The 15,673-nt window shown below is 37.0% G+C and overlaps 1 pseudogene; it reads left to right on the plus strand.

Moving 5' to 3' along the window:
• Positions 1 to 191: 191 nt before the first annotated feature.
• Positions 192 to 15,305, plus strand: LOC142033268 (cytochrome P450 2J6-like; annotated as a pseudogene).
• The last annotated feature ends 368 nt before the right edge of the window (positions 15,306 to 15,673 follow it).

Raw genomic sequence — 15,673 nt, forward strand, 5'->3', positions numbered from 1 at the left:
CTCTCTCTCCCCCCCCTCTCTCCCTCTGACAATCTACAGTTCTCCAAGCTGAAGTCCTTAGAAAACTGAAATATGTGATCCTTTGCAGTTAGCCAAGCCACGCCTACTCTCTTTTATGATCTCTAATTGTGATCTGTCTCTTTTTTTTACTTAGAATTTTATTTCCTTCTTATTATTGATACTGGGTCTAAATGCTAATTATTGAACAGTTATTCAAGGTTATCAAGTGTCTTGCAGAATGGTAACACCTCATGCAGTTCCCTGTGGTTAAATGTTAAAATACCAAGGATGCATTACTTTACTACCTTTCTGAAATACTACAATTATTATGTGGTTTCTTTTATAGAAGAAGAAACATCTACACAATAACTGTCTGTTAGGATATAGTCTCTGAGATGAAAAAGAATTGAATTCATGCAGCATAAAGCTAAATTAATGTGTTGGGGTTTTTTGGGTTTTTTTTTGTTTGGTTGGTTTTTTTTTAGAAGTGCAACTGAAGTATTAGGAGAATATCTACTTTCCCCTTTTATCATATTCTAGGTTAAGTTATGATATTGTGTGGAACACAATTGAGATATTATTGTTCTGTCCAGTGGGTTGTAGGGTGTCTTCTAAATTTTATTTTATTTTATTTTTTATGTTAAGGATTAAAATTTCCTGGTGCAAATTTTGGAGATGAAAAAATGCACAGGTTCTATTTTATCTGTGAAAAAGAACAAATAAACTGAAGAAAGAGGCAAAACTTTTAATCTTTTATTGATTGGTGGACCCCATAAGCTTTCCAGGAGAGGTTTATACCAACGTGTAGCAAATCTTAACTTAAGAGTCTTACTTTTCTTATGTGTTATTCACTGACTTTGATGTAATCTATGGACTACAGTAGATTGCTTTGAAAATTTTGAGAATCTCCACCACTGGAAAGCAAACAGAAATGGAATAATTCTGGTGTTTTGGGACAAGATGATGGATTTAGGTATTCCCTTCAGTCTCCTTTCAGATAATTTTTTTTTTTTTTATTATTATTCATTTGGGATAGGATTTCAGACCTCATCTCCCATTTTATCTACTACTGTTGGGATGACAAAATCTGTTTTCTCTTAAAGTTGCTTCTACTCCTTGCTTTTTCAGCCCCTAGGCAATGTAGAAATTGGAGACCCTGCTGATTTAGAAGTGCCAAAGCAAGTTGCAGTAGTGAACCTTGTGATGACTTATGGTGCCCTGTCTGCTAAGCGACTTGTCGGGAACCACCTCCTTTGGAATTTAGGAGGCAAAGGAAAGAAGATGTATGACTCTCAAACTTTTGTGGGACTTCCCAGGCTGAGTCATATTAGTGTGTATGGTTCTTCAGACTTTGGCCCTAAATACTATCTTTTAGCTGAACATAAGCCTTAGCTACAGTAGTTTACATCCATCATACTGTGACTGTATAACAGCTTTCTTTATCTCTTGATGATTTGGTGCCCTGTGGATCTCCGTATGAAGTCTTACTTTGTATAGTTGGGGGAAGAGTTAAGAAGAACAATATAGAGCCATTTCCACAGACAGATTCATAGCATTTTTCTCAGTGGTAGAGTAGTTTGGAGGTGTGAAATGATGATAAGTGTAATTCTCATTTCCCTGGTTTTGTTTCTTCTGGGTGTGCAGTTCCTGAAATTGCAATGGAAAAGTTGTGGGTTTCTTCCTGGACCAACCCTATTTCCCATCGTTGGAAGCATCTGGAGGATAAATTTTAGAACTGATCAACTGAAAGAGGTATGCATTTGCAGATGCGAACTAAAGAGCTGTTGAGGCACAAACTGTAAAAATTATTGATGTCTGTTGATAGGCTAATGTGGTAGCAGGGAGAACTTAACCCTGAGGGAAGGTGAATCATGGAAGTTAAATAAAGTGCCTAAACAAGTTAAGTAAAATCTGCAGACAGTCTAATTCATGTGAAAGCTAATATGTGTGCAAGTTAAACAGAACTGTGGACAGTAATTTTGCCTCAAAAAAGACTTCTGTTTTTAAGGGAGGCTTTTTGCCTTGAAAGAAAAAAGTTTCTCACATTTCCCACCACAGGCACATACAGAAAATCATCTAAAACAAGGTGTCTTGAATTCAGAAGAGTGAAAAGCACACCAGTATGTCTTCTCCTATCATGGGATGGAAACAAGATTGTATGCCCTATGCAGCCAAAACCTTAGCTCTATTGTTTTTCTGAAGTCCTGTCTGGGAATTGCTCCTTGCAGATGAGCTAAGGATGTAAATGATGGTGAAAGGAAGGAACTGATGGGAAGAGTTAGATCCATGCTAAGCATGTTAATACAGGTTCTTTCAGTGCTCAACATCCTACACTGAGCCAAAACTTCACGAAAGAATCCAATGTGTTGATATATTTTTTCAAGTCGCAACCTCTCCTTAGGTGCTAAGTGTAACCTGCGTGTCAGGGGGTAGTTGGCTGCAGCTGGAGAATGTTGGCTTCAGGAAAAGGGAACTTAAAACACCTTAATGTTAAACTTTTCTGATGGATACATGTTCATCACTGTGGGAGAACAAGCTGTACTGTGTTTTTGCCTGGAGTCAGGGACTTTGTCCTTGCTGAATACCCACAGGGTTGCCTGAGAGCAGTCCCCATCACTAGCCAAGCAGAGATGGGATCTATGCTCAGATGCCTCAGTTGACAGTACTTCTTTATAAGAGGGGAAGAGGTCCTGCCATTGAAACTTGAAATTTGCAGTACTAGAAGGAGAGTTACACCTGGAATATGTAACTTCAAGAAGGTCTAGTTGTTGGCTGAGGAGATGAAATATGGGGTTGAAAAATGTAATCAAGAATGGGCAGGTGAAGTTTCACGTGAAACCTAATATGGATCTGTAAACACTTGGTCAGGGGCATTTTCCTAATCATTAATATTGCAAAGGCAACCCAAGCCAAGTTTAAAAAAGGGAGGAGCATCTATTCTTTTATCATTCACATTGCTGTGAATAGTGGGTTCCCAGAGCGAGCCCAGAACCTTACTGTGGGAAGCACTCTCACTGCAAAACAAAATCACAGTCCCTTTTCACTTCCTGAACCTCTGAGTAATGTCATGCTGGAAGAGAGCAACCCATTATGCGTGCATTTTGGTTGATGTTTCTCCCATGGGTATTTTTTTGGCATTGATCTAACCTACAGCTGGCAAAAATCTATGGCAACATCTGTACCCTGTGGCTGGGTCACAAATCTATGGTGATGCTGTATGGATTCCACGCTGTGAAGGACAGTCTTGCCACCAGCTCAGAGGATGTTTCCAGGCGACTACAGACCTATGTCTTCAACAGAATGGCAAATGGAAGGGGTAAGATGTTCATATCTGTGGAAGGACTTCATCCTTGACTTTCTTTGTTTCATTTCATGTTTTCTTTACTGACAAGCCCTTGGTTCCCTATTCACCCATTCTGTCTGCTCAGGGTGAATGATATAATTCTGCAGCATTACTCTAAATTGTCTACAAAGTCCTACTGTCACACATGTATTTCAGAATCTCATCAGAGCGGCAATATTTGTACCTAGCTAGGTCTTGCTTGTCCATTCGTAGTGTTGTCTAAGTGTGTGTCCTGATTTGAAATAATCTGGAGCTTGCAGCCTCCTCTGCAAGCTGAGGCTAAAGTAGTTCTTTATGCTCACAGTTGTTTATTTACAGCAAAGGCTGCTGTAAGGAAAGCATGTACTGAGCTGTTGAACAAGGTCTAGCCTTTTGGCAAGTCCGAAGGCACAGGAAGGTCACTGGAGCTTTAAATCTATTAGCCAGACTGTAGGTGCAACATAACCTTGTTCAGAGCTTCTTATTTTGCTATCATTTATATTAGACACTGCTGAATTACAGTGGATGGAGACTAAAGAGGGTGCTGCATTTAAAACAGAAATGATTGAACTTGTTTCCACCAGCATCTTACCCAGAGGATATAGTGCAGATGCCTTTATCCTCAGTCAGGCTTTGTTGCATGTGGACTATGATCTGGAAAGCTTTAATTTATAATACTAGCTAATGTAAGTAGAGAAAAACATCTTTAAGGAATAGAGATGATTAAGTCTGGGACCACTTCAGTCCATTTGGAAGGGTCTTTATTGCCACCTTTTATCTGGGTGATGTGGAGTAAGGTAGCTGGGCTGTGACAAGCGGCCCTAGCGCTAGCAATTTGTAGCAGGGTGTGATGGTCTGACAAATTGTAGTCAATGTCTCAAACATTCGTTAAAGAACTTTGCTGGAGAAAACAGCCTCTGTAAAAATGCTGGAGTTTTGTGAACAGGACAATGTGGCTGGAGGAGAGGGCCCCACAGAGGGTGGGACTGCACTTCTCCAAAGCCGCAATTCCTTATCTTAAGTGACCAGAAGAAGGAGCACAGCATGTGTGCCTGGAGGAGGAGGCCCCATGGAAGATGGGACTGTGCTTCTATCTTAAGCGGTCATGCCAGCAGAAAAAAGAGAGGCAACTCTGCAATGAACCCCCTCCCCCAAAGCTCACCAACTGATTCCAGAGAATCCTGGGAATGGGACTGCGCATGTTGAGACCATCGACTAACACACTATAAAAGAAGGGAGAAGAAGTTCTCAGTGTGCACCCTCCAGGACTGGCCCATTATCTGGTCAAGTTCTTCAGGGACAAAAACTGTATGCCATTGAGAAGGTGCTTGGGAACTGCATTTGGGCTTTTGACATAGTACATAGTCTGCATGACTCTAAGGGTGAAGACTAACTATTTTTACTCCAGAAATGAATGGGTTTGGAGCACAGCTTAGATTTAGAGTGCAGTCAAAACTGTTTGTACAGTCAGACTTTGGAAATGTGTATTTTGGTATCAACACCAAGATCAAGATTTAAAAAAAAAAAAACCAACAACAACAAAACAAAATGAAAAATAAGAAAGGCAGCAAACAAACAAACAAAAGGCTGGGAGTTAAAGACTTGAGGCCTTCCTATCCTCATTTTTGAATGAGGTTTATCTTTTGCTGTTTGCCAGCGAGTTTTGGGTGTTTCAGTTTAACAGTCTAAATAGCATAGAGGACATTTATTATAAAATGTCATTGTGATCTTGCTTCCAAAATAGCAAAGGACATAAAGAAAGGAAGAGCTGTTGACCCTTCCTTTCCCCATTGTTCATGCTGTCTCTAATGTGATCTGTGCTGTGGTTTTTGGACATTGTTTCTCCCTAGAGGATGAAACCTTATGGCAGCTGATTGGAGCATACAACTGTATAGTGGCTTTTGGTAACAGCTACCTTTGCCATATGAAAAAATGACTTATTTAATATGCAAATTATTTTATTATTGAGCACATTATTTATTCCACTATTATGCAATATAATTATATTATATATATTATTATAGTTATTGCATTATTTCATACACATTAAATACTGATAAAAAGTCTGGCTATGAATATGAACTGGACCTGCAGTGCTTTGGCATCATTCAACTATTATATTAATATCACATTAATAATCTTTATTAGAATTTCTCAGCAAGGGCGATGTGCTTGGGATGCTGAACTTTTCTGTAATGGAAACACCAGTATTGTTAAAGTGAAAAGGTGATACTCTTTGTATCAGAATAAAAGAGAACGATTTTTTTTTCTGTGTGCTAAGGTAATATATATAAACATTTATTAAATCTCACTTCAGAAGTGGATTCTTTAGTTGGTGAATTAACAGGGTAAATGCAAGTTAAGTTATGCAGTAAGGATAGGAAAGAATTCAGGGTGGAAACTGTGTTGTCTTTAATTTGTGGTTTTAATGTGTGTTCATGTACTCAACATGTACCCCGCATTTCTCTTTGATGCTACAGTGTTTTTCCTAGAGAAATTAATTCAGCAAATTAGCACCAAAAATGTCTATGCTGTATCTCTATGATAGTCTTGCTCATGTCATGTAACTTACAGCATCTGTGCGGAATGCTTGCTTCACAGATGTGTGAAATTTTCCCATGGGCTACAGACCACTTCCCAGGACCTGCACAGAAAACATCATTTTCCTGTGATTTTGTTCGTTCTTTCATAAGGCAGAAAATCAAAAGCCACAGGGAAAGAGGCATAATAGATGAACCAGAAGATTTCCTTGACTTTTATCTGGATCAGAGAAAGTGAGTAATTTATGCTGTGACATATCCTGTCATAACAGATTTCCTGTACCTTTCCTACAGTTGTGTGTACATCGCAACATTATTACAGAGCTCTACAGACACAGTTTAAACTCTGTGGTCAAATTCAAATATGAACTTTGACTAGTTAGTTTAATAACTTGTTTTAGAAGTATATATTAATTACATTGATTTGTTGTTCTACTGTGGAATCCTTAGTGCAGGCTGGGCAGTGGGTGGTAGGGAGGACTTTGAAATGGTACAGATATTTGAATGGCTGTTTAGTTCTGATTCTTTGTGTCTTATTAATATTTGCATTTACTATCTTTGCTTCCTACTGAGCTTTTGTGTGATTACTAGTACTGTATGATTATCATAACAATCTTAAAATGATGGCAGTCTCTGCTCTGAGAAAAAGCATAGCTCTTTTAAAACATAATACATGCAATAGACTAATAAACCTGACTTCGAGCTATATTATACGTAAGCATAGATTTGATGCTCTCTTCTCAAGGTCAATCACCCCTGGGGCATCTGCCAAGGGAAAAGATCTGGTTCTTCTTCTTTAATTTTAAACGTACTGGTTCTCACCCATGTTGTTCTAATGCTGCTTTGTTCTACAGATGGCCAAAATTCATGGTAATGTCTTTGCCTTATGGGTTTCAAACATTCCTATAGTTGTCCTGCAAGGGTTTCAGGCAGTGAAAGAAGGTCTGAATGTCCATGTTGAAGACATTAGTGGAAGGCCAAGAAGCAGTACCTTTCACGTTTTGACTCGTGGAAATGGTAACTATTTTCACAAATTCTTTTTGTGTATTCTAACCCTGGTTTTGGAAACTGATTTAGAGTCTCAAAGTCCTTAATTTACAGTGGAAAAAAAGGTTAATATTTTCATGAGTTTTTATGAAACATTTCTTTTTTTGATTCTGTCAAAACAAAACCAGCTATTGTAAGAGTTTATATGCGGAAGATAGATGGCTAAGCCAGAAGAAGAAAGGAGAGGATAGAGGAATGCTGCTGGACTGCTGGCAAAAATTTGAAAAAATTAGAATCAAAGAGAAGCTTCTTTGATGTATTAACTGTATCAATTCATTAATTTATAAGCATTAGTTCATTATGATCCTAGGTGTTATGTTCTCTAATGGTCGTCTCTGGAGGTAACAGAGGCATTTTGGACTTGCAGCAATGAGGAAAATGGGAGTAGGGAAAAAAGGCCAGGAGTATCGACTGCAAAAGGAGGTCTTGTCACCTGGTGGAAAACTTATAGAAAACAAATGGTATGTGACTCAGTGTGCAGGTCAGTCTGTGCAATGGGTGATTTTGCTGAAGAATGGTTCACCTGTAGCTTTTGAAACAATTTGATTACAAAAATAGATTCAAAGTATACATGCAGACCTGAGTCTCAAAGGTCTGTATCATATGATCTGCATGAGACACTTCCTTGCAGAAGTGCTACATGTGAAACCCCACAATATGAACTTAGAACTGACACACCATGGTCACTGTCTGTTGGTGTTATTACTTCTTAGCCAGTTTTACATTACCCGTGGTCACAGAATCAGGGTAACAGTAAACAGTAACAAAATAAGTATCACAACACCCCATATCCCTCTCCAGAAAAGAAAAACAAGGCACAAAATACTAAAAGCTTTGATCAAGGCTGCACAACCCTATGGCTCTGCCCTGGCAAGTGCAGTGGAAAAAGCTCACGTCACATGGCTTGTGGCAGCCTCCTCAGCAAGAGAGGAAGTTTGTTCAGATTGTGCTGCTGAATAACAGGGTGAATCTATAGGTATGCTCAATTATTCTACTATTCAGGTATAAAGGGTATAAGCAAATAATAGAAGGTGGTTGTCTTTTCAATTCAGCTGCTTATTCATACAATGTCTCAGCTGACCTTTTATGTACCCTGGTTATTGCCAAACATGAGATCTACCGATGCCAAAGTTTTGTGAAAACTGGGTATTTTTATAACTACTACTACTACTAATTCCATTCCCACCAGCAGTCTTGCCTTTTTTTTTAACCAACAGTGGGTTTTAGATGTCTGAAGGTTCCTTTACTCATGCCTTTTACCCATAAATTGAAATCTGCCATCCAGCAATCTAATTAATGTTATAAGTGTTTATAAAATGTTATCTGCTCTCCTTTTGGTGGGAAAAGCAGGAACAGTAAGTGTTAATGGTGAATACTGTTCACTGTATTTACAGGAAAACCTCTGGACCTCACTATGCCTGTTGTTCATACTATCTCAAATGTGATTTGTTCTGTGATTTTTGGACATTGCTTCTCTAAAGATGATGTAAATTTTCACAGCTTGATTGAATCCATTGATACTATAACGGCATTTGGGAACAGTATCTGGTTTTTTGTGAGGAAAATGATTTTTTTGTTTGTTTGATTGTTTACTTTATATAGATAGACAATGAAAAAGGCAACTTACTTGTTACTTTTATAACAAAAATAAATATTAGTGCACCTGGAATTGCTGGAACAATTTGCATCAGAACAGTACTTCCAGATGCCTAGTTCAAAACTTGTTTCAATTGCTTATGCGTCATCATAGTACAGAAATTTCCTATATCTGGTGGACAGCAATGGAAATATGTAGGCTTGCTACATGTTTGGGAGATGTACAAAGGACTTTCTTGCAAAAGCACTACCTGTACAACTCCAGTGTTTGAAACTATAACTGAAACTCAGTAGTAAAATATAGGTAAAAATATCTGAAAAGCTCTGAAATAGGCTTATCTTAAATTCTGTCTGAGAAAGTGGCTTTCTGTACCATGTGAAATCATGACTGTCAACAAATGTCAAGAGTGATATGGGTCTTTACTACTTCCTTCACTACTGTTAGCTAACTTCATAGGAACTTAAGTAGAGCAACTGTTTTGCATAAAGGTAACATATCACGAAATTGCTTAATGGTAGCTTTTTCCTGTAGTTTTTGGCAGCAACACCTGTACCACCTCTGCATGTCCTTATGACAATTCAGTAATGCACACTGGAAGTCAATCTCCATTAGCTGCTGGATGATATTTATCTTCATTCAAGATGGCAGCTCCTAACTTCACGTCTGGTCACCTGGACAGAAAAAATTGCTATCTTGCTTCTGTATGAAACTGTGACTGCAGCTGCAAAAACAGTGGAACAGATTGCCTCAAACAAGGGCAGTTTTATCATTAACCATTTATGAATGGGACCCACAATACTGTATATAGTCAAGAAGTCAATTTATCAAGGTACAAGGCAGCCTGCTTCTGCAGAACTTGCTGGAACTCATCCGGCTTTGTATCTTGCATGATTTTCCACCATCTCTTACTAACTGGAAACTGCTGTAATCAAGGTCCTAGAGAATTTGAGGACTAATTTGATACTTTTAGTAAAAAAAAAAAACCCCAAAAAACTACTTATGATTTTTTCTCCAAGAAAATGCAGGTAGAATGATTCCTAAGCTATCTTCTAACCAGGGTCACAGGATCATCAGGTCCCAGAAAACACAGGATCATCTACTTCCAAACTGCTCTCATTAGGTATTTGTATAAGCTGCTCTTAAAAACTCTTAACAGTGTGTCCACAGCTAACAAAAACATTCTAGTCCAATATTTCATTCTGTCCTGCTCTCTAAAGTGGTTTCGCAGTGATGTACAATCCTTTAATGATGGTCTGTACTAATATATTTTCCTGGTAAGTGGACAGGTAGTTTTAAACAAAATTATGCAGTAGGACCAAGAAGAAATACAAGCCAGGAATCTGAACAGGTTTGTGGGAAGATAAATCTTTGTAATGCAGCTGCCATTTAAACAAGTGAGCCCAAGAGTTATGACCTAATGCATAATTTAAGCTGCAGTAATTCTGTAACCTGGAAGGACATGGTGCAATTTGTAAAACAGGAAAAAAGAAAAGGAAATGAAGTAGAGGAATGGAATTAATGTAAAAAGTGGGTTTTTTAATTTTCTGCTGAGATGTGGTTTTATAATGGTATAAGTGCAAGAATGTGAATAGGTTTAGAACAATTAATAAACAACAGGGAATCCACACAGATCAGTATTTCTACTTCATTAAGTTGTTTTGCATATCACGCAGATGTGATATGTTTGCTTCTTATATATGAGAAGGTGTGTCTGAGTAAAATCCCCATGCATTCAGTATCCTACAGTAAGAAAATAAACCTGTTTTTGGATATTTCTATTTGCAGTTAGCAGATGAGTCAAGGAAGTTGGCCTGGGTCTGTTTTTTTAGTGATGAGATAGAAATGATATATATGTTGGATAAACATATATATTTTATATGAGGTCCTTGCTACTGAAGTTCAGCCTAGCAATGAACTGGGGTACAGAGTAACTTCATTTATTCTTTGTACATCACAATGGAAAATTTGTAGCATAAAACTAAGAGAAATTCTGCTCCAGGGAAAAAATGGGATTAAGAAAGGCTTTAATGAATCATGGGATAGGCACTATCCCTTCAATGTAAAGGTGAAGATGTAGTCATCAGAGTCTTTCATTTGCCTTTTCCACTGCTCAAAAGCCTGTATTAGGATTCAAAATTAGTTTGCTAATGTCAGTAATACCACATATCAAAAATATGTCTTTTATAGGTATATGAAATGTTTCCCTGGCTTGCAACGCATTTGCTAGCACCATTTAAACAGACTATGTCCAGCATAAATTTTGTGAACACTGTATTAGCAAAGGAACTTGAAAGCCACAAGAAAAAAGAAAACCAGATGAAAATCAAGATTTTATTGATTACTATTTGGATGAGATAAAGTGAGTATCTCTGAACTCTTCTTAAGCTCCATTAACAACAAGGGATTTAAAGTGCTCCTTTGATTATAATGATGTCTAATATAAATTTAGAAGTGTACAATTTCTCCATAGAAAAGCTCATAGGTAGATGAATTAAAAAAACCTGACACTAAGAGATGGCAGGAGGATGATGAAGTAATAATGTAAGTAGATTTACAGGTAGGTTACCTATAAACACACTAATAATAGATCTGCATGTGCTTAAGGTACAACTAGAAACGACTGTTATGATGGGATTTGCAGCAGGAATAGAAAACATGTACAATTAATAACACTGTCATGGCTGAAGAACAAAATGTGTATGTGGATATGATAAATTGACAAATGTAATGGAGAATATTAGAAAATGTCTTAATATTATTCAGAAAGTCTTATTTTCTAGCCATTTAATTTTAATTTTTTTTTCAAAAATGTCTTAATATTATTCAGAAAGTCTTATTTTCTAGCCATTTAATTTTATTTTTTTTTTCCATTTTGGATATTATCAGTAAATATTCCTGTGATGCAAGGTGGCTTGCTTCTTTTTTTGTGTGCCCTAACTTGATCTTTCCAATTAATATCTTCAGACTAAAGAAGATGCTGATGCTACTTATGATGAAGACAACTTGATCCAGGCTATCTTTGACCTCTTTCTGGCAGGTACAGAAACTATGGCCACCACTTTATGTTGAGCATTGCTCTATATGGTGGTTTATCCTGACATTCAAGGTAAGCACACCCAAGAGGTTCTGCAACTTTTTAGAAATTATACATGTTCAAATAGGAGTAGAGCTTGTTCAAAGAATAGTAGAGGAACTAATTATTAGGGTATGAAACAGGTGAACTGCAGGTATCTGCTTCTTGCTGTAACCTTTCTACCATACAGGATAGTCACTTTAGGTTTCATTTTTAAGAGATCTATACAGAATGCAGGGTGTGATTCATCTGATCAGATGGAGGAGTCTAGTCTCAGATGAGATAAATTGCACTGTTTCCCCTCTACTGACAATAATGATTAGACTTCCACTGAGGACAAGGTGGAGTCTTCAGGTCATCCTTTTCAACCCATGACTGCTACTCTTCGATGTGCTTCTGGCTTCTTTGCAGCAGAAATAATTTCAATACAGCGTGAAGTTGCTAATATGTGTGGTTATTCCATGAAGCTTAAACTTCAAACATAGATATCTACATATAAATAGATATAAAAAAAAGATTGGGGTGAGTAGCTTGAAACTGTATGCTTTTAATAATGATATTCACAGAAGAAAGATATAGGCTGGCAGAGTAAAATAAGTGAAGAGTCAGAGTGTGCAGGATAGAAAGGATTAAAAGGTATACAAATCACTTCAAAGTCCTCATATTTGAGAGTCTAAGCTGGGTACTAGGCACGGCAGGAAGATGTCAAGAAGAAAATGGTGGAAGTGATAAGGAGAAAGGATGTCCCTTTGTTGTTACCCAACAGCTCTTCAGAAGACCTAAAATTTGAGACTGGATTGCACATACTGAATTTTCAAAACATGATCTTTCACCCTCTCAGGATATATTAAAACAGTCTTAAGTTCCCTCATGCACAGGGTCAATCTAATTGCAATGATAAAGACTCATATTAATTAGAACATTCCAGCTCAGAAATTAATCAGAAATTACCGTTTCAGCTCAGATTGTAAGTGGGGGGAAAAAAAAGTCCTTGAGAAAAATTAATTTGGGTAAGAGCTTCCTAAGGCAGGTAATTACAGAGTAGTAATTAGGCCATCTGTAGATGACAAGAAAAATCTATGTGGTTCTGAGTAAAGAACAATCCTTGATCAGTTACTAAACTGATCTCTTAATACATGATTAATATTTCATTTTCCAGTTGATTCCCTGCCTCTAAAAATAAATATTAATAAAAGTATTTTTATAAATCATCTCAGAGCAGTAAATGTAACAGGAACCTATATATTCTTACAGAAGGACTTTGCTATCATTATTTTTGAAGTATTATTTGAGTGTGCAACCTATAAACAACTTCAGTGTTGAATTCTATTCGGGTCATCTGTATGGGAATTTGAAGGCATTCTTATTTTATAAAATATCTGTTTAATCTTGTTGGATGTTATTATTATTATTATAAAAAGCAATAGGAAAAAATGTAAGTATAGAGTTTATAGATTGTTTGGTGTATAATTAAAGCTGAATATTCCTCCTTAGATAAAGTCCAGAATGAGCTGGATGCTGTTCTGGGTTGTTCCCATTTAATTTGCTACAAGGACAGAAAAAATTTCCTCTGTACAAATGCTGTAATTAATGAGAGCCAGCAATACAGTAATATAATCTTAATTTCACTTCCTAGACAGAGTGTGAAGGACACAGAACTGCCGGAATTTCCTGTTCCAAAGGTACAAATATGCTGCATATCTGAATATCTGATGTCTGGTTCACTTTAACCATTTTAAAAACTGATTTAATGTAACTTTTTAGCAATGGAAGCCACCTCAGCTAGTGATTCCCAAAACACTATCCTTTTTTAGTTTCTTTCGATTTGATTGCTCATTTAGTTGAAAAGCAACTGTGATTGAGAACTGCTGATATCAGTAGGTCTTTGGTAATTTAGACTAATTTAGAAAGGCTTTTGAGGGTTTTACTGGCTGGGGACATGAACCCTTGCATCCTATCAGTTCTGTCAGTACCCCTGAGTTATGACTCTCTCTAAGGCTGGCCTTTTGCAATGAAATGTGCACGTTGTCCTAAATATTAGTAGGTTCTTAGATCATTATTTCTCTTGACAGAAAACTTGTGAATGGTGACTGAAAATAAACATAGTAATTTCCAGCACCCTCAGGTCTGTTCCTTGTCAAAAAGGCTTATCAGCTGGTGAAGAGAGGCCGTTCAAAATGGAAAAAAGGTTTTACTGAAAAACTTGCAAAATTGAAATTATTTTCACATCACAAACTTTTAAATGCACTATCTTGCAAATATTTTAATGAAACTAAAGTATTTTCAAGTTTGTAACTGAAAGGTACATTAGGGCTTGTTTCCAAATATTCTCCCATCACTGCTTTTCATGTAGTTTCATTTTCATTCCTTTTTTCTGGATCTACTCAAAGCAACTCTAGCATTGCAGAAATTATCAAGTAACAAAGAGAAAAATTAAACTGATAGTCATGATATTCTGTAATTCAAAAGCTGAACAAGTAATAAAAATACTTAGTGACAATAGGAAAAATAAAAGCAACACATTTTAACAATATGAACATTATAAAATCCTAACCATTTATTTTATTGAACTTATTGGCAGCAAGTAATAAAGGAAAGGAAGCAGCAACATTCTCAAAAGTTTAAACTTCTTATGAAATGTTTTAAAGCTTCATCTCATTTTTGAAAAAAAATGAGACTTTAAATTAGGACTTTAAATTCTTTGCTCCTTTGTCATTATTTGCTTATCTGATGAATAAGAACAATAAGACAGAACTGAAGCCGCTGATCCTTTTTTCAAAACACCATAATTTTATCAAATATTGACCCTGTTCTGTCTGTTCCTAGGAGACATCTGATCAGTTCAACCCAGGCCACTTTGTGGATGAAGATGGAAACGTTGTAAACAGAGAAGCATTTTTACTCTTTTCAATAGGTATGTGCACTGAACAGGGACTTATTTACTCCTTGCGATAACAACTTAAGATCCATTCATTCCCCAACAAAACTACAGGCATCTACAAATAGGTATATAAACACATTTCACTGTTTTAAAGATCTCCAGGAAGAGAGAAGTCCAATTGTATGTGGAAAAGATTTGAAGAGAACAAACAACACATAGAAAAGTTTCTCTTGGAAGACAGATCCAGTTTCTCTTGGAGGACAGATTCAGTTACCAAAATAATAGCAGCAAAATGCATAGTGCTAGGAAGACTGTAAATGTACACTATGCAACCCTGCTCATCATTTCTATAATGTCTTGCCGCGTGCTGTAAATATAGATTAAAACCTTCTGTGTAAATACAAGCAGCCTTTCAGTTCCAAATCATTAAATGACAAAGTCAGATAAGAGAAAGGACATAGTCTTCAGGAAAGAAGCAAACAAACAAAAACCCAAGCAAGTTAGAAAAGTAGGTGTGATAGAAATCCTTTGGCTGATTGCCTTTTCTGTCTTTTCACAGGGCACCGTGTATGTACAGGGGAGCTGTTGGCAAGGTTGGAGCTCTTTATTGTCTTTTCCACCCTGTTACAGGCATTCGGCTTCACCCTGCCAGAAGGAGTGAAAGAAGTCAATACAAAGCTTGGTTTTGGGAGCACAATGAATCCACCTCCTTACCAGCTCTGTGCCATTCCTCAGTAGGAAATGGTGCCCCGCAGATTCAGGGAGGACTTACTCTGCAAGATTGTTTCTGCATGGGAATTCCTTTTTGCATGTCTTAAGATTTTTGCTTTCCTCTTGATTTAGTTAATCACTACCCTGAAAGATGCTTTTCAGACAGCTGCATCCTGAGGATTGTACCTACAAACAGTTAATCTTTTATTCTCATTTTCTGTTTAGAAAATCTTGGTAAATTTCTTCTGATGCATAACAAATAAAGACATTAAGTGAAGAATTAGAACTGGGCCTTATTTATTGCTAACTGGAAAGAGGATTTACAGAGAAAGAACTTGAAGCAAAGTCTATAAATTAGAAGTCTCATGATTAAAGATCTGTGCATTCTTTCTCATAAGCCACAGTTGCATTTGTGGATATAGGCTTAGAGGTCTTTCAACCTGCCTCAGGATATTAGTGGGTGTAGGAGTTACAAGAAGCTCTTGGAGGAAGCTTTCTAGAA

This window comes from Buteo buteo, chromosome 7 (assembly GCF_964188355.1).
Source record: "Buteo buteo chromosome 7, bButBut1.hap1.1, whole genome shotgun sequence".
Classification (NCBI taxonomy): domain Eukaryota; kingdom Metazoa; phylum Chordata; class Aves; order Accipitriformes; family Accipitridae; genus Buteo; species Buteo buteo.